The sequence below is a fragment of the Rhodnius prolixus genome, unplaced genomic scaffold (assembly GCF_049639745.1).
Source record: "Rhodnius prolixus isolate KJV_2025 unplaced genomic scaffold, Rpr scaffold_1, whole genome shotgun sequence".
NCBI lineage: Eukaryota > Metazoa > Arthropoda > Insecta > Hemiptera > Reduviidae > Rhodnius > Rhodnius prolixus.
The window spans coordinates 59,474,956-59,499,831 of NW_027411581.1; the positions used below are offsets into that span (position 1 = coordinate 59,474,956).

Below are 24,876 nucleotides of genomic sequence, written 5' to 3' on the forward strand. Positions count from 1 at the left end.
TTTCGACTTCTGTTGTGTTTCTCCTACTACACTCGCTAATGATGTCTGATCATGGCGGAAAGTCCGAAATGGTCAGATAAAACCGGTTAAAATCAAAGCCTTTTAAATTTATTTTCCTTCCGACATTTTATGGTTTACTGACTTCCGCATCTTCCAAACAAATCGAGTCTAAGTTTTTTTAACTAAAAAATAAAATGTGAAGTGGACATGAACTATTTGAGGGATTGTCGTCGGACATTATTATTATTGTGTTCTTTTTAAAGGTGCTCAACATCTAAGGTCCTTCGCACCTGACAATGTTGCTAGTTCATTCTAAACTAAAACAATCATTCTAATATTAAAAACTCATGCATATAAATACATTCATCCCAAAAAATTCAATCACACACATTAAATCTAGCAAAATGTATTTTCTCGTATACTAATCGCGATTTGTGATGGAGTACTTGATATTCCTCGCATCACATTAATAACCTAATCTAAGACAAAAGCATATTTACATACTTACATAATTATTTACACAGCATTCATATGACCATTCACACTTTTGTCGGGGAGGCAATCCCGACACAGACCCACTCTCCAGAATACAGTGGCTCCTGTAATGGGCGGAGAAGTCTCTCCCCGAAGATCGGAAGTTTGCCACCCCCCGCTCCACTTCATTCACATCACAATCACACATCCTATCTATTAATTAATCACTAAACGAACCCTAACTATTTACAAAGACGGCTCAGAGACTAGCATAGTGTCATATTAGATTATATAAGTCTATATCTTTAAGATATTCCAAAGCTTTCCTTGCATTGTCTTCATTATCGTCCAGTACCTCTTTCACACTGTTACCCATGTTTAAATTCCGCCTTGCCGATATATATTTGGCACATTCCACGAAAATATGACTGTCTTCGGACAGTTTTACTAGCCATAGTTCCTTGATGAAACTCCTGAAGTTGGAAGGATGTTTTGGGATATGGAGAAAACACCTTCCCATGTGAGAACCACTTAGTTTTCGGTAACTTTCCATTAAAGAGAATAATTGAATGGTTTGGTCCACTTTGAATTGATAGAAGCTGGAGGCTGTTACCAAGATTTTAAATTGTGAACGAAACATTTTGTATTTGTAAATACTTGTGCCCAAAATGTTGAGGTTTATTGATGTTAGGGTTTGTTCGTAGCAGTTTTGTATTGCGTGTGCCGTGATACAATATTTCGTAATAGTTCTTGCTTAAGAAGATCTCTGAACTTTATAGTAGCAAAGATGTAGCAATGTTATAGACACATACACGTACGAACATAGCTAGCAGAATATGATTTATAGCAGAGAAATAGGGGTTAGGTTTAGGGACAAGGGATAACATATCTCACACTCTGCCTTGTTCGTGAGATCCCTGTCGGTCCTTCGTCTTCCCTCACCCTGTTCAGTGAGCACCCTGCCCTCTTAGTACCTCGTAACTCTCGTCCTACCAGTTCTCTGGCCGCCCCTCGCTTTATAGCCTAGTCTCCGTACACACAACACACCCTTTGAAATCCAACCGGTTTGGTTTACTGTAGGTTGGTTTTGTAAATAATGCTGCTCTAACTGGCCCTTTTCAGGGAATGTACTGTAGGGCCATTCACTAGTTCTCCATCACACTCTTGCTGTTTTCTTTTTTTCTTCAATGATTACCTTTCACTATCAGAAAACACGCAAAAAAACAACTTTGTGATACTGTGCTGTTGTTAGCTACAGATGTTGATGAGTACAGCCACGAAAAGAAGATTAATTAGAAGCTAACAATTTGTAAACTAAGAATGAGCTAAGAATGAGGGCACATTACAATACCAAACTAGATATAGTTACACTATTTCTAAAAGAATTGGCTGCAGAATTGGTAAGCCTGTAGGTCGACAGTGTACTGAAAAAGAAACTTCGGGCGCCAATAACCTTTAGATGTTGTCGCGCCTAAAATTTAAATAAATAAATAATAAGAGAAATCCGCGTGAATTTTCTCATCAGCTTTTTAAGATTTCACCAAAAAATACACGTTTTGACAATGAAAAAGTGATTTTATACAGAAATGGATTGTCCATCCGTCTGTCCCGTTCACTGTCATTCAAAAACGGACAATTGTTGTATTCAAATCTGTTATTTATTTTTACTTTAAATGTTTTACAATGAATCCAACACAATAATTTTTTTCGACCAAATTACTCATCTAAAAGTGCTAAAAATCTGCGACCAAACATATCGATTTCAATGTAGGAGCCTTATCGATTCATTATAATAAATCGCTTCCGTATAATTGTATTTTTTTTTTTTTAATAGTTAGAAGGCATAGGTAGTATGCCATCTAGATTTACAGCACACTGAATGTGTAATAGGCTCCTAGATTGTTGCATTCTTTTCGACCAACTTTGTTTTTGGTAAAAACCAAAAACAATATTGCTGAGGAATCCTTTTTTTTGGTAATCTTTCTCGAGGAAACCTTTTTTGGTAGTGCCAAAAGGGCCGGTTTAGGCTAGTTTATTGAACTATAACCCTTCAAAGAACCTTCGAATCTGTTTAGATTATGATCTGTGTCATTAAACATAAGGTGGAATTACGAAGGAGATTTTTTTGTGTGGCTTTTTTTTGGGCATTGGCTTCCGCCATACAGCCAACATCGTCTAGGTGCTTATCACCAGAATATCACTCACTCTCCATTCTTACCTTATAAATACATTCGCTTCACTCATTCATCTCTCTACTATATACGAGAGTCGTTTGAAAAGTCCGTGCAAAAATAAAAACTACTTAATTTTTTGGGGTAAACCTTTTTTATTTTTCAACATAGTCTCCTTTTAGGCTTATACACTTCGTTCAACGCTGCTCTAGTTTGTTGATCCCTTCCGAATAATAGGATTTGTCCAAGTCTGAAAAATAGCCATTCGTTTCTGCAATCACCTCCTCGTTTGAATAAAATCTTTTTCCCGCCAGCCATTTCTTCATATTGGGGAAGAAATAGTAGTCCGAGGGAGCCAAGTCTGGAGAATAGGGGGGATGTGTGAAACGAGTTGGAACCCTATTTCCATTAATTTTGCGACCACAACTGCTGAGGTGTGAGCTGGTGCGTTGTCGTGATGGAAAAGGACTTTTTTTGTGGGCTAATCGTGGGCGTTTTTCTTGCAGCTCGGTTTTCAAACGGTCCAATAACGATGAATAATATGCACCTGTAATAGTTTTACCCTTTTCCAGATAGTCGATGAGGATTATTCCTTGCGAATCCCAAAAGACAGTCGCCATAATCTTTCCGGCCGAAGGAACGGTCTTCGCCTTTTTTGGCGCAGATTCCCCCTTGGTAACCCATTGTTTAGATTGTTCTTTGGTCTCAGGAGTGTAGTGATGTATCCATGTTTCATCCACAGTGACGAAACGACGCTTAAAGTCCTGCGGATTCTTCTGGAACAGCTGCAAACCGTCCTTGCAACACTTCACACGATTTCGTTTTTGGCCAAGCGTGAGCAATCGCGGCACCCATCTTGCGATCTCACGCATCTTCACTCTTCTGTCATCCATCACCATATCATGGATTTTATCAATGATTTCTGGAGTAGTAACCTCAACAGGGCGTCCAGAACGTTCAGCGTCACTTGTGCCCATATGGCCACTCCGAAAATTTTGAAACCACTTATAAACTGTTCTAATCGAAGATGCAGAGTCACCATAATGTTTATCAAGCTTCTCTTTGGTCTCCTGAGGCGTTTTGCCTTTCATAAAGTAGTGTTTAATCAACACACGAAATTCTTTTTCGTCCATTTTTTGAAAATCACTCGACTTCCTCGATTCAAACGAATGCCAAACACAAAGAAATAGACCGATCTGGCTGAAACTTGGTGTGTGTTCTTCCAAGAGATGCTACTAACTAAACATAACCTCGATACGCGCCAGTAGTGCTATCTCTCTGACTTTGCACGGACTTTTCAAACGACCCTCGTACAACTACAGCTAATGGATGGATCAGTACTCTATATTCCTGCCATCCTTATAGCTTAACCGAAATTAAAATCAAGTAATCCTTCTCTAATCATTTTCCTCCATTCATTCTAATCGGCTATAACTTTTAAATACATTCATATTTCATTGCTAGCTCTGCTATAGATTTAAGTACATAGATGTTGGTGGAGAATATTATGTCTTCGTAGCGAAATGGTGCATCTACATACCTGTAAATGTCGTCAAACATTTGTTTCCTTTCTACAACATAACGTGGACATATCATTATTATATTGTCTTGAAATCCTCCTCCTCATTGCAATCTACGCAAAGAGGAGAGGACCTTACGAAAGAGATGAAAATACTCATAGAAGCTATTATTAATTTTCTTTTGGTGTTTGGTGACAGAAGCAAATTGTCGATGAAGGTTTAAAGCGGCAATAACACCAGGTTTATGTCTGTAGTTTCATGTGTGTTGGTGGAAAGTGTTTGCAAATGGGTAGTAAATGTGTGCGAATGAATATGTACTTGTTGTTTTATGAGGGTGTAATGTTGTGTGTAGCCAGCATAGTGGAATAGTCGGTGCAATCAATTTAATATGCACTACAGTTCCACTTTCAGTTGAAGTCACAACTCTGGGTCCGCCGCAGTTGCTATTTCAGTAGAATGAAAACCAGTATCCTCAGGTAGAATATGTTAGTGTTGTTTGTAGCATCTGCCGTGCCCAGCTCGATTGGGCTATCCTGGAAGGGTGCAGCTATAAACTGGTGAAAATGCCTCCTCCTCCTCTCCCTCCTAGCTCCCACCCTATGTCACCCTATGATTCCCCCTGTAGGAAGATCCTAATGCACAGGCAGAGACCACTAAAGCATGTACGTGATGCATTCCACCGGGTACGCTGTTGGAACAGCTACTGTAACTTCTATTGGCCAACAACATCCACCAAAACCCGAGTACGTCCTCTCTGTTTGTATAGGTAAACCAAACGTATATCATGCAGCTTGGCACATTACATATCACCCATTGCTACCAACCTCCATAAAGGATGTATGTTATACACCTGTCTTCGCGACATTAATAACGTTCAACGTTTTTGAACTTCGTCTTATGGGTTTCATTGACATTGTAGCTGAACATGTATTATTGGTTCAAATATTAATTTGTTTCGTCCTTATTTTTATTTTTATTTATTTATTATTTTTATCACAGCAATAAACCAGACTTTCGTATGTTCAGAATTCGGTCATTCAATATTTACCTTGTTTTTACTCTCACCATGAAATACGTCATATCCGGGTATATTGAGTTTCCATGGTAAAAAAAAATGTTTTCATTCCTCTGAAAACACAAAAAAAAGAATTGTTTTTCCTATCGAATGGTATATTTCCATTGAAGATCCATGTTTTCTTGGCACTTCCTGAAGTTATTGATTTTCACTTTTCCTATTTTTCCTTTTATTTTTATTTTTTTTAAATGTAGTTAGTAATATTGAGTCCATGAACAGACAAGGCATACCAACCCTGTAATGTAAAAATAATACTTTGTAAACTAGCCCTGGAGATGACCTAGTCCCTACGTCGAAAGCTCGGCAGAATAAATGTATCACGACTGAAATGGCAATTATTTTTTCATCCTATTGTAAACTATGAATCAGTCACCAAAAAAGAATGAACAACGATACTGTGTTAGCTTTTAGTGACAGTAAAATATTTGTTTTAAGGATTCAATTTAGCTAGGAATCGGTTCAGGACAAAAAAAAAAAGACCTCCGTCTTTTTGCCAACGTTTCGGCAAATTAATTCTTATAGTTTTACTAAGATATATTAATATGTTGTAATTGTAGTTGTGCAAGAACAATTAACGATCTTTGGGTATGTTCTAGGATATCCACTAGGGATCACTGTGATCACTAGTGTGCTCCGGAAGAACTCTACCATCTATTGGCTTTTAGGCTGAAGTGATAGTAATTTATGGCAACCTGCGCGTTATAAGACTGTCCGCTAGTAGCCATTGCTTCTCTGGGTAAAACGGCAAATCTGCATGAGGTCTTAACTCGTTCTATGCTTAAGATAAGTGCCTATGCCTACTCAATCTAAGCCTTATGCTTTTTTTCTTTTTACGAGAACGATGAATTATATTAGTAATAACTAGCTTACACAGAAAGGAACCAAGTAGTGTTGTTGTCACACACTAGTTCGAGCAAATTCTGTCTGTTTTGATTGAACTTAGAAGACTGAACAGTAGCTCCTGGGCTCTAGGAAGAGTATTCCTTCAGGACCTATTAACTTTCCAAGTGACTAGAAGTTACTATTCTCACACAGAATTAGAAGCAAGCCATCACGTTAAAATATACTGACAACACCTAATTCGTGGACAGCTTGTCTGGAATAATTGATATTATTTATTAGCGGCTTTTTGGTGTTGTGGTTATGGTGTACTTGTAACTGGGAATTTCCTAGCTAGTTCTCTATTTTGCTGGAGAAACAGTAATAGGAAGTAATGTGCTTTCACCATCTTGCAACTCATCTAGTTAAGCCCGTCGTGGAGGGGTATGGATCACTGGGATTACTTAACTTAGAATGACGGATGAATTCAATGAAACTTCCAACCTTAATGATCCAATCATGTGTTCAATTAACTTAAGTATTACTTTACTGCCGATTTAGAAAGTGTCAGTTTGAAACTAGAATTTGTCTCTCCCTTACGAAGCGATTAGAGTTTAAATTATCTAATCGATATGCAAGTCAATTCTGAGTTTAGAGCAGATCTTGTTTACAGATTCAGCCGATCGGTGGCTTCATTGAGAAATTCAATTGATCTCCTCACTGGTCTTTAAAATAATCAACTAACCAATACATCCAATAACTATAATTAATGAAGTAAAAACAAAAAATCAAAGTAAAGCGTTCAGCACTCTGGCAAACAGTGCCATTTTTATCACATGCTAAAATACAATGTTGCATGCCAGTCCCTTATACTGTATTATAGTATTATAGTATTATAAATTACCTTTATTTATTGTCTGCCATATAATTTTCAAACGATATTTTTTTTTCTACCTCTTTCTCTTTTCTTTATTAATTTCTTTTGTTTGCAACGTCCATTAGGTGGTTGATTATGCTGCAACACGTAATTTATACTCAGTGAGATATTGTAGCTGGTCCACAACTCTGTACTTAAGTCCTAAAATAATTTTATTTCCTCATTTATGTTTAGAAACTTAAAAAATGTTGAGGTAGCCTCATTATTATTATTTTTTTTTTTGAGACAATATTTGAAACAAAAGTTGGGACTAAAATTAAACTTTTAATTACAAGTGATAGAAAGTGATGGCTACCTTTAATTTTAGCCAATAGTAAAATTTTGTAATTTTATTTCAACATTAACTTGCTTTGAAGTTAATTTCATTTTTTACTTCTTAATGAATCTTTAGGAGATCATTGCTCCTATTGGGTGCCTCGTTATATTACTTCTTTACAACAGTTCCTCCTAGCTAAGACCTCTAGGAAAGCCACAGTTTGGTTGGACTCTAGGTAGGGTATATCTTCCTCCAGTAAATGGAAACTACCCAGAGATCTCTCTGAACAAAAGCTCCACAGAGGTAAACAAAAAAAAGAGTCTCATTAGTGTTTTCTTCATCTCCACACAGAATCGGTTGCGTTCCTGGTTCAACGTCTAGCTAGTCGGTGATGCCGCGCGAAGACACTTGTAAGCATGGTAGCGTACTTTTACTTGTAAAAGAAAGAAAAGTGTCAGTTCTTTTAAAATTACACTTAGAGTACAATTTGTACTACATACACATGTCGTCTCTTGGAAAGTTGCACTGTTGGGAGCTGGCGATCAAGGATAACCACTCTCTGTGCCCGTGTATCCATGCTTTGCAATACTATATCTAGAGATTCTGAGGATGGCTCCATTCGGCCGTCTCTAACCACAAGGTGGAGTGTGACAAGATCGAGGATTACCTCTATACCTTTTCTATAGGAAGTCCTCAGGGTGATAAGTTCAGTAATCGCCTATTTTTTTTAGGCAGGGCTTAGTATCCAACTACCTAGACGTGGGCTGAAGCACTAACTTTACTCTTAACATTTTACCAGTGAAATAAAACCTAGCTACAATCGGGATTCGAACTCGGGGATCTCTGACGTACATAGCCATGTTCATGGCCACTACACCAACACGCGCCTCACCCACAGGATGATATTAGAATGGAGCTCAAGTAAAGGAGAAGAGAGATGGAGTGAGTGTAGAGTGGTGACGTGTGACAAAGAGGGGAAATTAGAGAATTAGGATTTTTCATATAGTGGTCAAATCTAGTTCTAGTAGAGGTTGTAAGTGGACAGTTAAATATTATCAACAATTGTGTTGCTCTAAATAAGTATACAATAGTAACTGTTGGTGATATCTCGCACAGTTACATTATTATTACTACAGTGGCCGAGCCGTCCCCGGCAGCCGTGTTTGTATGTATGTACAACCCTACTGGGAGCAGGGTCTGTCGGATGTATTCCTGTACCCGTAGTCTTCAATTTACACAAGTATCTCCATCCTTATATTCCATTATTTGGACCCATATAATAGTTTTCTTATTTATTTCTTCATCTATCTCTTCCCCCTCAACTAAACTTTCACGAACATATCTTTAATAGAAAGGCCCAAGTAAGAAATTTTGTTAAGATAAAGACAGGGTGTGGACAGAAGGAAACTATTGGTTAAACAGATAAAACCTGTAGAGGGCAATACCACAACTTTGTTTATACCACTAAAGTTAAGTATTAATTGAAGGCCTTTTAAAGAATCGTTACGACCTCCCTGAAGAGAACTTTGTGATTAAATCCTCTCCATTTGTGTTCCAGTTAGACTAAAAAGGAAGGTATCGACATTTACAATTTCAAATTGCCAGTGCTTACTTCAGAAACTGGGTTAACACAAGTTAGGAAGTTATTATAAAATATAGAAAGCCTAATAATAATTCCGCGGATGAACTAAAGCAGCAATCGTGTGGAAGTAGCTGAAAAGATTTATTTGTCTGTTTGTATAGTAGTTGGTAAAGAAATACTAGGATGAAAATGGAATTAGTTATACAGTTGATATTGTTTTGTACATCCGGCTTCGTAGTTACTGTTACAGACTCTTTAAAAGAAACTATTGCGATTAGTTTCAGAACTTCCTCTGGGTTTCAGTAAAATTTATGGAATCGATAAAAATAAAAGGGAAATATTTTACCGTTACAGTGGCTGAAAGTGAAGACAATTATGTGAAGGGTCAGTGAATTTCAGCCCTTTTATTCAATGATTTTCACTTCTTTCTACAAAAGAACACCTACTTTTTTTTGCCCAACGACATAGCTCTACTTAGAGCTTATGTAATCGTTATCAGAAGGAAAGCAATTTGGTGTACCTCGTTAAAACAATAAAATGTTTACTCCACTTTCACTGAGATAATAACGAGGTCAGCGGCATTTCAGCCGACAAGGGCGGTTATCAGCGGTGGATATTTGGAATGAGCGATGAACTCATTGAACTACATGCAGTGAGAAAGAAGAATGGCATTTTGTATCGCGAGATTTTGTTGGATCTAATAGAAAAAGGGCTTTAACATCTGAATGGATTCATTTTTAAGGTGGATTGTTTTGGTGGAACCTGACGGGTCTGTTAATCCCAAACCGATTTAAGTAAGACGTTGTAAATTATTACAAAGACAAGAACTGAACAGGCAGTTACGGACTACTAAGGAGACTCCTTGGACCGAAATCCTCCATGAACATACAAAACAAGCTTACACTATACAAAACACTATTATGACCAATATGGACATACGGAGCAGAATTGTGGGGCTCCGCCAAACCATCCAACATCCAACCTATCCAATCTTTCCAGTCTAAAGTCCTCCGCCGAATAGTTAACGCACCATTCTGTGTCTTCCAACCGTACCCTCCATCATGATCTCAATATTCGGTATGTAAATGAATTAATCCACATCCGATTCCTAAGTTTCCACAGCAAAACTCTCTGATCACCCAAATCCTCTGGCTCAATCACTATTCACATCGTCCCATCCTGTACAATCCTCCACGTCGCTTAAAATGGCGCTGACCACGTGACCTCATTGCTTCCTAAACCCCAATAAGTTCCTAGAGAGTTCCAGCGCTGGCTGGTTTCTCTCATCCCGTCATCCTGGTCCCGCCATCAAATGTTTCTTTTGCAAATTTATACTTTTGCTAGATGTATATTTTGCACAGTTGCAAATTTAAAAAAAAAAAAAATTCTTTACCAATAAAGTTGGTTTAAGACCTCGTTCTTGAAGTCTCCATAGCAGTATGTCTGTCACAACTTGTCTTTTCAGTATATAGTCCAAGTTATTTGCCGTCATGGAGTATGATTCATAGTCACATCTCGGTGGCCAGACTCTACTCCTTCCTATTAGGTTCTAATTCATCAAATGATTCCCATTTTTGGTACTAATCAAACTTAAAGTATTAACAAGAAAGAATCGATCCTATGAATCAATCTTAAGAATCAATTTTATTTTATAATCTTAAGATTTAAACAAGTATTTCAAGAGATTGAAAATATTTTTTAACAAGTCAGTGGGTCTATAGTATTACTTTTGACTAAAGTTTTGCCATATTCTCTTCAATTATCTCTCATTCTTCGCCTCACTTACATCATGTGACAGTTAGTTAAAGTAAAGGGTTTCCCCAAATGCCCTTAAATACTTGGGGGAAAAAATCCCCAGAACCACCTGGCTGAATTGTTGGTTGTACTCCATGTAACCTTCGCTTCTGAAACTAACCTTACAAAAGTTTTTTAAAAAATAATAATAATAAAATAACTTCTACTGTAAAAAGTTTTTTAATGAAATAACTGTTCATTTTATTTTTAATAAACTCGGCGTGGAAAAGAAAAGTTAAAAAAATTACTAATGGCAACAAGTTTTCCCATTTAACCTTAATTTTCCATCATTGATTTAGAACTGAAAGGCTGTGTTACGCTCGAATAGGCAAATTGTCGGCGGAAGGAATACCGTTCTCTTTTTACTCCTCCTCCTTCGTCTCCTCCATTGTGTGTAGGTACCATTTACATCTTGACCGGGCTCCTCTCGCTGACCTAGTAATCTATTATTCTGGAGCCCCCAGTTTCCCCTCAAGCAATCACTCCACTTTCCCCTGTCTTTGTTCCATTTCTTTTAATTTTATCTACTTGTTGCAATAAGTACGGGTGACCACACATATTTTTTAGGTTCACTTGATGGTACGCTTCGTACCTAAGTTTTTACTATTCCTTTGTGGTTTTTCGAAACAAAATAGAGCGAGTTTTCATTCCCAATAATGAAAAGTGTAAATACTGGGAGGGTACATTCTCTCAGCATAACGTCTGTTACCTCCCCAAAAAGAAAATCTTTACAGACGCTAAACTCGTTATTATATCTACATCGTGCTTTGGGTTTTGATGACGGCTCTGTTTCTGCCGTTCTGTATTCTACGAACGTTTGCTCCAAGCCCCTGTACGTGGCGCTAGCAGTCAGCTGGTATTCAGCCACTTCTACGCCCCTCTCCGGGCCAGTTTCTACTTCATTAAGTGTACATTTAGTTTAACTAGCTTTTATTTCTGTACGCATTTCCCAGATTGTAGGTTTCCTTTTACTATATTCGGTGTATCTTCTTCCCTTTATGAATTGTGGACTTCAGGGTCTGGGGTATTAACCTTAAAAAATGAAAGATAAAAGTATTATAATAGATAAGTATACTTGTAGATCCATGCACTGTAATCTGCAAGCAACTATCTAGATTAGATTATATTAGATTAGGGCGGCCTCAAGACCTACACCACCGCGACCTCTTTGGATCTATTGTGGCTCCCCTCGCTCTAAAGCTCACTCTCCAGACCTGTCCTTTTAATCAGACTCTTAATACTGGAGAGCGACTACTGTGTGAAGCTCGCAGGCCTTGGTTTTTTTCCTCCCCGAGAAGTAACATCCTTAGCCAAACAAGCCCCTCACACTGACACAACACGTGCAGTGCCGTTTAAGCAACTATCTAGGAATGTTAATTAGAAAGTGTAGAGCTAAACCCGTACAGAATAGATTTGTTAACAACAATTACAGGCGAACGAACTCTACTTTTTTTTAAAAAAAAATCATTTAGTAATTTACTATACAATAAGTAAATCTGAAGTAGTTGTAAAATGGTGCGTGAAGAGCAGGAGGAGAGAAACTACCCAGCGGTAGAACTCTCTTCTAACAGGATGTAGAAAACGATGATCTTCAGACCACAAGAAAGTCCCGGGGCCATTGGCGATTCAGTCTACATTGTGGATTGCTGCTAGGAATAACAGTAGAGGCGAGAAACTCAACAAATGGATTAGAGGAATTACAGAGAGCAGTACGGAACTTGTGATATTTCGTCATAGCTAGTTGAGGTCGTTGTAATCATCCAGATTACTTTTGATTGGATTTCTGTTAAGATTGACTAAAACTGTAAAGAACTTTCGCACGTTTTGTCATAGATTATATGGGTTCCAAGTCAGGCGTATAAAGAATTCCAAAGTAGCGCACCAGCTCTTTACGAGGTAGACGATCTCTATTATATAGTAGTGAATGGACTCTCAAATCTGAGTTATAGCTTAAATGCCGTAGAATCTTTATTTGCTTCTTTAGTTTACCGCAAGTTTTGTTTAAAACCATTTCCGGGTATCGTCTTTAAACTTCTCAGTTGATTAATAACTCTTTTGATGCTCAAAAGGAGGGCTTTCCTCAAAATTCCTTCATTAAAAACGGTAGAAACCGCTAACTGTCACTGATCGCTAAAGGAGAGAAAGATGGTGCATCTTGGCAGAGCATAAAAAAAGTGATAATAATTTTAAAAGGGGCTCCTGTTTTGGCGGGGGAACAGAAGAAGAGCAAAAGGGAAGGAACTGCTGGGAGCAGGAGTGTCGGAATAGATGCACATAATAAATCAAGCCCTTAGGGTTTATCTGAAGAAGAGCTACTTTCATTCTGACAATGCCCCCTCTGTCTCTAGTTAAGACCTCCAATTTCTCTTACAGTGGCATTTATTTAATAAGCATTATTTCTTTTAAAGGATTTACAGTTCGGCTAAACAGTTTCTTGAACTCTGGATTCATGAACCTGGTTCGTTGCAAAAAAAATTTAATCTTATCACTTAACTCTTAACTGCAATTGACAAATTTAATGTTTATGTAAATGGTTTAGTTAGCTTTGCGCTTTTTCTGGTCCACCATTAGTGACCACTTTAAAAAACATTTGATTAGTTACTCCAACCAACACTAATCTGAATCGTCCTGCCCCTTTTCAGCCACATCACTTACACAATCCGCTTGCATTTCAGATAAAATGCTATCCAAATTTGCATTATCATAGTTTACAAATGTGGCACCATATTTGGTACACATTTCCGAATTATCTTTGCTCCAATTATAAGTTATTTGTATTTTTATTTCTTCGGCAAATACTCCTGTTAATCTACGTAAACGGTAATGTTAGTTTAGTTTAGTGTTTTTTTGTATTAGGACTTCATGATTTTCTTTATTTGTTATTCAAATTATGTGCAGGCGCCACGGTGGTAGCCGAGCGGGTTAAGAGGCGAGACCTGCAAAGCTTAGATGTATTGTTGGTTTAGTGGGTTCGATTCCCCTTGTTTTGGCCTTGGATTTTATTTAATGGTTAATATGAGAAATTTATAGTAAAGTATGTTAGGCGGTTATAGGCTAGACCCGCAATACTAAGATGTATTGTTGGTTAGTGGATTCGATTCCCGGTCTTAGGCCTTGTATTTTATTTAATGGTTAATATGAGAAATTTACAGGAAAGTATGTTTGCTAGTCGCCTCCGTCCGCAACCTAATTAACTACCTAATAGGTAATTGGACGTAAAGCCCCGCCCGAAAAAATAGGGGATTACTTTACTTTACTTAACTTTATTCAAATTATGTTTGAATTCAGCCAAAATGTTTTGTATTTACAAGAGCTTTATAAGTTTTACGTTTCTATCTTCCTATTAAAGTTTCTCTTGCTCAGAATATATTATATTCTCCTCGTATATATTAAAAGATTGTTTATGGTTTTGTGATTTTTCCATTTTCATCTTTTTTGAGATTTTTATTTCTATAAAACCACCTGAAAAGTGAAAGGGGAAAAAAGAAAAACAATTGGAGCCCTAAAAAGAAAGAAAAATAAATATATTTACTTTTTTTATTAAGTGCATTTCCTGGTTTGACCTAGATTTTATGGATGCACAAACTATGCACTTTAATACGGTCACATTTTAGGAGTTTTCATTTTTATGGCCTAGTTTGGGATAGAATGTAGAGTGTTTGAAGGGGAGGGAGTCCTGCTTTTCTACGCTTTTCCAATGTTGTAGATATCTGGGCACAACACAATGTGGGTGGCTTTACTTTAAGTAGGATTTTTTTAGAAAAAACTTTGAAAGATATAGATTAAATACGTCAATTTTTAGGAAATTTCTGCTCTTTTCACTAGTTCAAAGCAATAGTGTGTGCCTCCTCATACGATTTCCTTTTATCTATTTGAAACTAAAAACAAAATTTAATGTAATAGCCTATTTTTTTCAGGCGGTGCTTAACGCCTAACTACCTATCTAGGTGTTCTAGACGTAGGCTGAAGCACTAACTTTACTCTTATTTTACCAGTGAAATAAAATCTAGCTATAATCGGATAATCGGAACTCGGGGATCTCTTACGTACAAAGCCATGTTCGTGGCCACTACACCAACACGCGCCTTAGAATGGAGCCTAAGTAAAGGAGAAGAGAGATGGGAGAGAGTGTAGAGTGGTGACGTATGACTAAGTGGTGGAATTAGGGAATTAGGAGTTTTCAAATAGTGGACAAATCTGGTTGTAGAGGATGAAATCTAATTGGTAGTTGGGCGTTAAGCTCCGCCTGAAAAGAAATAGGTGATTAAGAGTAAGTAAAGTAAAGTAATGTAATTGCCTATTTTTTTAGGCCGGACTTAACGTCCACCTACCAATTAGGTGTCGTGGACGGAGGCGACTAGCAAACATATTTTACTGTAAATTTCTTTTATTAACCATTAAATAAAATCCAAGGCCTAAGACCGGGGAATCGAACCCAGTAGCACAATACATATTAACTTTGCAGGTCTTTAATTACTTTATATACATATATATGTAAAACATGTCCATCCCTTTTTACTGTCGCTGGAGTAGATAGATACTGTCAGGCGCCATGATAGTCGAGCGGTTAGAGCCTAGACCCGCATAACTAAGATGTATTGCTGGTTTAGTGGGTTCGATTCCCAGTCTCTAGGCCTTGGATTTTATTTAATGGTTTTAGGCTTTACTTTAATTACTTTTTTTATACAGGGTATTCATTTTAAGACGGCTCAAATGCATTTCATCTGAGCAAAAAATGGTAGAGGAAACATTTGTTGCCCTTCACCTCTAGTTTCAGAATATGTGACTTGATTTTAGATTCCTGCCCGCATACGCGGCTGACGCGCGACCAAAAGTGAGGGTTCGCAGTTGACCCCCATTTTCATATACACAGTTTTAAAGACTATAAAAAGTAATGAAAGAAACCGGAAACCGCAATTCGATATTTTCAAAATTAAAGGTGCTAGGACTTTTCAAAATCTGGTATTTTTAATCATATTTCAATTTTTTTAACTTGTTATCAAAGAGAAAGAAGAGCACGCGATAGGTCATTTTTATGTATTTTTTCATCCCCTTTCTACTAAAAATATTGCCAAGGCCGTAAAGCTAGTATTTTTCTTAATATCGGGAAATAAGTCGTTTTCCGAGAGGTTTTTCTAAGAAAAATCAAATGTTAAGAGCTTTAGATGTACTCAAGCATACACAAAATGGCTAAAAATTAATTTTACATCTGTTACAAACAAGAAGGTTTAATAATTATTTGGTAATTTTGGGAGAGTTGCGTTTAATTACCAAAAAAATTGGAAACCTCCTGCCACATATGTAAGTGATCAATATCTTTTATGTAAAGGATCAAACTTATGCCTTAATTTACCAAATAATACACTTTACTCAACTTGTGAAGCATGTACTGTGCCTTCAAAGGTGCCTCCTCAGATACAGAGAACAGTTGATAACCTCCAGGCTAACCTGGCTTGCGAGCCAGAGGAGGCACCTTTGAAGGTACAGTATACGCTTCACAATTTAAAATACCAGATTTTGAAATGGCCTAGCACCTTTAATTTTGAAAATATCGAATTGCGGTTTCCGATTTCTTTCATTACTTTTTATACTCTTTAAAACTGTGCGCATGAAAATGGGGGTCAACTGCGAACCCTCACTTTTGGTTGCGCGTCAGCCGCGTATGCGAACAGGAATCTTCTAAAATCAAGTCACATATTCTGAAACTAGAGGTGACGGACAACAAATTGTTTCCTCTACCATTTTTCGCTCAGAACAACCGTTTAAGCATAAAATGCATTTGAGCCGTCTTAAAATGAACACCCTGTATAACAAAAAAAATTTGAAAAAATTCAACCCAATTAAGCCAATAAGAGAAAACAATATAATTATCAGAAAATGTTTTACATATACATATTTTTTTTGATGTTAACCAATCCTACAATTACGTTCGCCCCAATATCATATACACTCTAACGTGCTAATAATTGATTGGCCATTTATGTTCGCAACAATTGCTATAGAGAGCCTCTTAATTCAAACAATTCAACCAGAAATAATTGGCCATTGAATTTGTTAAATTTTTTGATAAAAAGTCATTTATATAAAGTACCTATTCAGCGGTGGGCGTATCATACTAAATAGCCATGTACGAGTATATATATATGTGTGTGTGTGTATTATTATTAAAATAAATATGTAATATAATTTAATTATATTAAAATTTTCAAATGAAAAATTCATATCTAAGAGAAATAATTGAATTATATATTAGCTTTTCCAACGAGATATAAAAGGAAGTTACGGTAATTTATTAATTATTAGTGAGAGAAATTGTTTTAAAAATATAATTTGTCTATTTCTCAAGTGGATGGCTGAGAATGGGTTAAGTCGAAATGAACTTTACAACAGTTTGTAATATTCTGTTTTGGAAAATCCATTTGGGATCCCAACTGGAAGCAATAATTCCAGTAATGGTGTTCCACAACATTTATAGATTACCTAATCGCTAAAGCTTGGCAAAAAATAAAAAAAAAAACATTTGGACGGAAATGAGCAACATTCTCACTTCCTTTTAAATGGATAATACTCTATAAAATAAATAAATAAAATAAAATACATGAATTAAAATAGTTAAATGTGACATTTTTAACAAGATTACTTTACTTTTAAATTCTCGTTATTGTTTACTTGATTGAGCCTACAACTATCTCTAAATTATTTGCGGTCAACAGTACCAACCACTATTCTACTACTTCACACTTCCGCTTTTCTCGTTACTTGTCTTGCGTCAGCTAACTTTCCTTCATTAATATTGTGGAAATCCCTCTAACAATTTCCGAGGAATCTTTTCTTGAATATTTTTTGTATTTCTTAATTTATTCTTTTTTCATCAACACTAAAATTTTTATTACTGCAATTTGTTGCTATTCTTAATCTTTTTATGAATATGAAGTCACTAAATTACGAAGAATAGAACTGGCATTTTATATTCTACTATTGTTCTCTATAAATTTATATTATTGCTAAGCTGCTACAGTTTATCCTTATATATTTACAAGAATTATCCAATTACTTGGACCAGAATGCATTGTTCTCTGTACTTTATCCTCTTTGGCGCTTACAGACATTCACACAGACACACTAATTCACACTCTTTTATTTCTCTCTCTGTGGCTCACTCTTTTCACTAGACATATTTATTCATTTTCGCCTCTACAATTGAATGGACATCTATCAATCAAAAAAATCTGACAGATATCATTGTTTGTTGACCTTTATTACTGTCGAGTGATTTGTAATTTAACCCATTAACTGCCAAATTTTTTTTTTTGAGAAATTTTACTATTTTTTCAAAAAATATACTGTTTTAATAACTCCAGTATTAAATAAATAGTTTTTAAACATTTCGTTTTATTAAAAAAATTAATTATTTTGAAAAGTCCCACTTGGGGATTATGGCAACTACAGGTACAAGAAATCATTTTTTAAAAAACATTTGATCTTTGTAAAAACTAAGTATATTCATCAACAGAGATCATTTTATTATTAAAAGGAAGTACCTAAGGGTTTAAAATATTAGGTTTAAAAAAAATTAATAAGAATTGTCAAATTTTTGAAAATAGGAGTGCCATTTTTCCGTACATTCTACATGTATCCCTACATTGCATTTCCTAAGTTCTCCACATCTTCATCCTCGTACCAATATATCTGCTCTTGCGGAAGAGAAAGGTATCCAGTAAGCAGGAGGAATAGAATAAACTTACGAAGGCAATCTATAGAAAACTGGATTTCATGACGATTATTTTGGCAGCGTCAGATACACACTCACTTTCACGATATACAGCATTAGGTCTTCTGATATCAGAGTTTCGAACATCTGACCAGGTGATTTTCCTTGAAGAACCTTTTCTTTTTTCCTCTCTTTCTAAAATTACCTTATTACCCTCAAAGAGATTGAAGAAATCACTTCATTTTTTTCCAAGATGACCTCACAGGCTATTTTTTTTTTTTGTGACATTTTTTAGCTTTTTTAGGCAGGCAAAGTAATTCTTCATTGATACCTTCTTTAGGAAGACTGTTATAAATTTCGATACGTCCTGGTAGGTTCTTTGGGACTGTAGATTCTAAGACATTCTCATCACTCTCCTCGTCATCAATCAGGGCAGCTACTTTATCTGGTGGTAACTACATGACGTCCATAACATCACTGCCCTCAATTCCATCATCAAATTATTCTAGAAAATAGGGATCATTTTCTATTGACTCTAAGTTCGCCCAAAGTGAATTGTTTTGAACCCATAGCTGGAGAAACAAAAAAACTGATTTCACAAAAAAATGTACCTCTATCAGCCATAATCCCCAAATGGGGATCACTAAATATAAGGTCAAAACTCGAAACAAAAGGCTTCATTTGGAAAGAAAACTATATGTTTCAAAAGTTAAAGATATAGGGCACATATTAAACGCAGAATAAGTTTTTAACTACAATTCGTTGATATTTTTTTTAAATTGTGAACTCGGTCATAATTATTCTTACCGCACACCTTGCGTGTTGACAACTTCAAAATGTTATTTTTTAGTTTAAAAGAACTCTAGTTATTCCAAACTCCCTTAAAATGTTTACACACTGTTTTATTAAAGATATAGAAGGGTGCAGTATCAAAACTATCAATTCTGCCGACAGGAAAACCTAAATAAAGCCATGATCCCCAAATGGGGCTTATGGCAGGAAATGGGTTAAATAAGTTACGCGATTTTGTAACTTTCAAATTGAGGAATATCTCTGAAGACATTCTCTAACTATTAAACTTCTAACTCATAAATTTCCCTAATTTCCAAATTTTGGCAGCATATTTAAACCTTAATAACATGATGCTTTGTTTTAAAACCCATTCATAAAAACTAAAAGTGGCACATTTTATAGAAAACTGAATCAAATACCTAAAGTACAAGAAAAGTTGAGCACAAGAAGTGTAAGAAAATCGTAGATGGCATTTTCGAAAAGTCGCAAAACTCAAAAATGTGAAAAAAAAAAAAAAAATCAGTTCTATGATGTGCTATTTTCGGTTGCGGTAATTTCTTGAATACATTGGAGGTATACTTAGTTGTTGCAAAAAAATTACAGTTATAAAGGAGGGTTTGCCCTACATTATAAAGAAAATTTGGGAATTTTATCTTTTATAGAAAAAGAGAAAAAAATTGTCAAAGTTGGGTGTTTTTCAACGTTACGCTTTTTCCTGCAGTTTTTGATGATCAACCCTTATACAACTGTCCTACCGGACAGTTTTAATACTCGTATAAGTGATACTGTGTTAATAGAATGAAAAAATAATTGCCATTTCAGTCGTGATACATTTGTCCTCCGAGCTTTCGACCTAGGGACTAGGTCATCTTCAGGGCTGTGGAACATATTTACAGTTTGTTAACAATGATTCTATTAAAATGAATATGTATAATATAACTATTCATTTTAATGTATAATAAAATATTCATTTTAATAGAATCATTGTTAACAAACTGTAAATATGTTCCACAGCCCTGAAGATGACCTAGTCCCTAGGTCGAAAGCTCGGCAGAATAAATGTATCACGACTGAAATGGCAATTATTTTTTCATCCTATTGTAAACTATGAATCAGTCACCAAAAAAGAATGAACAACGATACTGTGTTAGCTTTTAGTGACAGTAAAATATTTGTTTTAAGGATTCAATTTAGCTAGGAATCGGTTCAGGACAAAAAAAAAACAACTCTGTCTTTTGCCAATGTTTTTCGGCAAATTAATTCTTATAGTTTTAGTAAGATGTATTAATATGTTGTATTTGTAGTCGTGTGGTTCAATATTCTAAATGGTTTGTATTCGTTTTATTTGTAATATGTAGGCCCTGAAGAAGCATTGGTAGAAATGTTGGCAAAAAGACGTTGTTTTTTTGTTGTTCTGGCTCGATTCCTCGCTACATTGAATCCTTAATAAGTGATACTGAAAAGATACGTTAGAGACATGTATACCCATTCCCTCTCGTAAAACTAAATTTAATCGAAGTTTCATATAAAAGTTATAGATTTACAAATACTCAATTAGTTCACAATGTTTTTTTAAGAAAATCATTAGAGTCGATTTAAACAAAAAATCGATTCAACAAAGCGGAAACATCCGCTAAAAAAGATTGATGCCAAAAACCCATATCGTCACTTCCTCCTCACGTGGCTCCTAAACTAGATATCAAATTTAACTTCGTGCTACATTTCTCGTTTCCGCTGAAAACACACACACACACACACACTTTTAACGGAAAAATCACTTTCCCGATCTCAGCGGACTTGGTTTCCCGAAGAAAATTCTGTATTGGGCACGATTGCAGTACTCTTACTTATAAAATTTAGGTAGATAATATTAGTATTTAAATATAATATACGATTTAATAACATCGTTGGTGAAATTAAATGTAATAAATTAATTTCCTGCATACAAGTAATTACAAAATTGTTGGCTCATTACTTACCACATTAATGGACATGTTTCACGTTAATTATGGATATGGTGGCAGAGGAGAAGCGGACATGTTAGTCCCCGCTCGTGAATTTTTGCTGAACCATTATTCTGCTAGGTTTATTACGAGTATAAAGAGAAAGATTATTTATTAGGTTTTATTAGGAGCAGTCTTTAGTGTTCGGATAATAGCTGGCAGCCATATTCAACATTTTATATTCAATTATTATCTTTATTTAAAGCTGTTTGATGTAAAACTCAGTTTATGTAAGTCAGCTACGAACAGGATTGGGAATTACACTTTTTTTTTTTATGGACATTCATTTGTTAAGGAATGTTGGTTAGGCGGAAGTTCCTCTTTTATTGGACATTTTCCGCTACTAAGAGCGGATATTGTAATTGTGCAGATTTCCGATTTGAAGATTTTCCCGGAAATATCGAAATTCAGGGTCGTTGAGTCCGGAAAAGGTTTTTTTTTTCTACAAATTGGTCTGTGAGTGCGAGTATCCATCGTAACTCGAAACAGAAAAAACGCTGATAGTTTGAATTTGATATTTTATAGGATTTCATATAAAGATTTTGAGTCAAAGTAAATAAACCGGAAGTAATAATGAAAACTTTTTTAATTTTGTTTTTGTTTGTATTGTGTTTCATTGAAACATCTTATAGTGGTTATCAATGTGAAATGACTTACCGTTTAAAAAAGTTAATTAAACGACAAAAGGTATGCACACTTTTCATCAAACTTCAGTACGTAATTTTTATAACAATTTCATTTAATTTACTACATCAACTTTTCATTGGATAAATTCCATTTTCGTGAAATGCATTTAATTGGTAATTTTGTTCGGGGCAATTCTCACGCGTTTTGTATCCTTTAAAACAGAATTTTCTCAACTGGGTTATCCTCGTTTAGGGTTATAACTGGCATGAAAATCACCAAGGGTTATTTAATATAACCCTTGGTATTTCTTTCGTAAAAAAAAGCAAAATATCTTCAATTTTATTCGCGACCACCTGTTGTATTATTAAAATAAAGTGATCATCCCCCTCTGGCATATGTCTAAATAGAAATAAAAAATATCTAAGAACAGTACAATATCTAAAGATTACTCTTCCTGTACCTAATTTACAGTAGGACATAAAACACTTCTGGAAATTTTGGATTTAGTGTAATGTAGTGTAAGCAATTTTGTCTGCATTTCTAAAATATTAAAGATGATGTTGCATTAATATTAAGCTTTAATTTTTGTTACAGGTAAGTGAACGTTATTCCACAATATTACAAGCAATATCTTGGTGAGTCAATTTCATAATATCTTTAATATCCTTTCCATAATGTCTGCTATTTCTTCTTACATCTTGACGTCCCTGTTGGCGTTCCCGTCTACCGCAATTATACCTTTAGAACTTTGCCAAATATCTGCCAAATATCTTTACCAATCTGGGACCCTCACACAAGACTTAAAAGACAAGAACTGAACAGGCGTTACGGACAAAACAAACTTACACTTTACAAAACACTATTACGACCAATATGGAGCAGAATTGTGGGGTTCCGCCAAACCACCCAACATCCAACCTATCTAATCTTTCCAGTCTAAAGTCCTCCGCCGAATAGTTAACGCACCATTCTATATGTCTCCAACCGCACCCTCCATAATGATCTCAATATTCTGTGTGTAAATGAATTAATCCACACCCGATTCCTAAATTTCCACAGCAAACTCTCTCTGATCACCCAAATTCTCTGGCTCAATCACTATCCACATCGTCCCATCCTGCACAATCCTCCACGACGTCTAAAGCGACGTTGGCCACGTGACCTCATTGCTTCCTAAACCCCAATAAGTTCCTAGAGAGTTCCAGCGCTGGCTGATTTCTCTCATCCTGGTTGTGGCACTGAGCCAGTATCACAACCAAATGTTTATCTGTAAATACACATTTGCTAGATGTATATTTTGTACAGTTGCAAATAAATAAATAACAACTTTTATCCGTTGCAATCCAACGTTGTCTGCTGTATTCCAACACTTTACATCCTCTGACGATGAATGAAAGTCTGAAAACGGTCACGGATATAATAAAAATGTTTTCTAAGTACAATAAAGTCAAAAATAATATCCAGTAAGGTGGATCTAACCATATTTTCTGCCGTTATAGTTGATATCTGCAGAAATTTAGCGTACACACCGTAGCAGTTCCATTTCTTTTTTTAAATTTCCAAGACAACATAACTGCATGCTTAGGGTAGCTTTTAGGTGCAGTTGAGTCCCATCTCGTCCACAAATAATTAGCTATAATTTCTTATAAAGATATAAATGGAAGGTAGTCTATCAATGGATATTTGCGAACCACTGTCCTATTAGGAGAACCTGTATGAAGAATTCATTTAGTTTTGTGGGAATGCCCCGCTCCTTATGGAACTTGAATATCCTGGGAGGCAAAACGGGTAAAGAGAGTTTTGAATATACCTTTGCAACCACTTTATCCCTTTTTTTTTATTTCCTGTTTCGAGTGGCGTAGGCAGTCGACGAGTACTTGGTATAAGAGTGGTTATTTGAAGTGGATCTTTATTGAAAAGCTGGCTTTATTACCTCGGTTTTTCTTAATAAATACATCAAAAGAAAATTTCCCCATTTTCTTTTGGTAAATAACAAAGAGATAAAGCTGCGAATGTCTTTTCTGTATTTGTTTGTTTATTTTGTCTGCGCGAGTTAACACTCTGAAAGGCTACGTTGTAGAGTAAAGTTGTATATTGCAATCTCAATATGGAGGAAATATGAGCTTCAACATCTTTAACCATAAAGTCTTGTTTTCCCCTTATTTTTCCATTTGTCAGCGTGGGATTGTGAGGTAACCGAACTGTGTTCAATGTTCACAGAAGTGTGGGTTTAGGAAGGCTCAATTTTGGCCCATTCTAGATTAAGATAGAATCAATCTGTACTCCGAAGGTTAAGTCTGTTCTCCTATTGGTCCTGCTTGCTCCCTCTCTCGGACAGATCCTTTAGATTTACTATTCTCGTAGTTAGATATTTTATAATAGTGTTGCTCGGTTCCGTTTTAGTACGACGCTGCCACAATCGGATTCGTTCACGTTGAATTTTCCCCTTTTTACACTGTTGCTAACAGCGTTGATTTTATTTGAAAAACTAGTCCAGAAAAAATGTATTTTTTGGTGTGGAAATTGATGGGTTAGTGCAACGGAAAAAAAACCTCTAATGCTCTACGTCAGGACAAAGTACTGTTCTATCTATCATCGATGCGTACTGTTGCAAGGTACATTTAAAGTATTGATTAAAAAAAAAACAACACATTTTTAGAAGAACCAAAGACATTAAAAACCTCATTGAGACCTGTGTCATCAACTGGCCCTAGATCAAACTGGTTCCAAAAGTAGTAACTGAAGTTAAATTTGTCTGAAGGACATGCAAAAAAAATTTCACTTCACGGAGGTTTCAGAATAATCTACCTTTACAAGACGATCTTCAGGCTTCTTCTGAAGAACACCCGCCCAAAAGACTGGATTAATAGATAGCAGCACTTGGCCAAACTGTTATTTCAAAATCGAGTATTACGTTTTACACAGTACGTACGCCCCTTGGTTCTCAAAGAACTCTCACAGCTCACAGAGAACTTGACAACACGATGTTCACTATCGATAACTACACGACTATAATCTTTAGTTTTGTTGAAACAGTAATCTTTCATGTTTTATGGATATTCTTAACAAATAAATTTGTTTTTTTTTCAAAAGACAACTATATAGAAGGCAGCTA

General features: G+C 35.8%; 1 protein-coding gene across 4 annotated transcripts in view; it reads left to right on the top strand.

Annotated features, from left to right (window-relative positions):
- mgl (low-density lipoprotein receptor-related protein megalin) overlaps positions 1–24,876 on the top strand; it is a 635,024-nt gene that overhangs the window by 132,051 nt on the left and 478,097 nt on the right. The window lies entirely within an intron of this gene.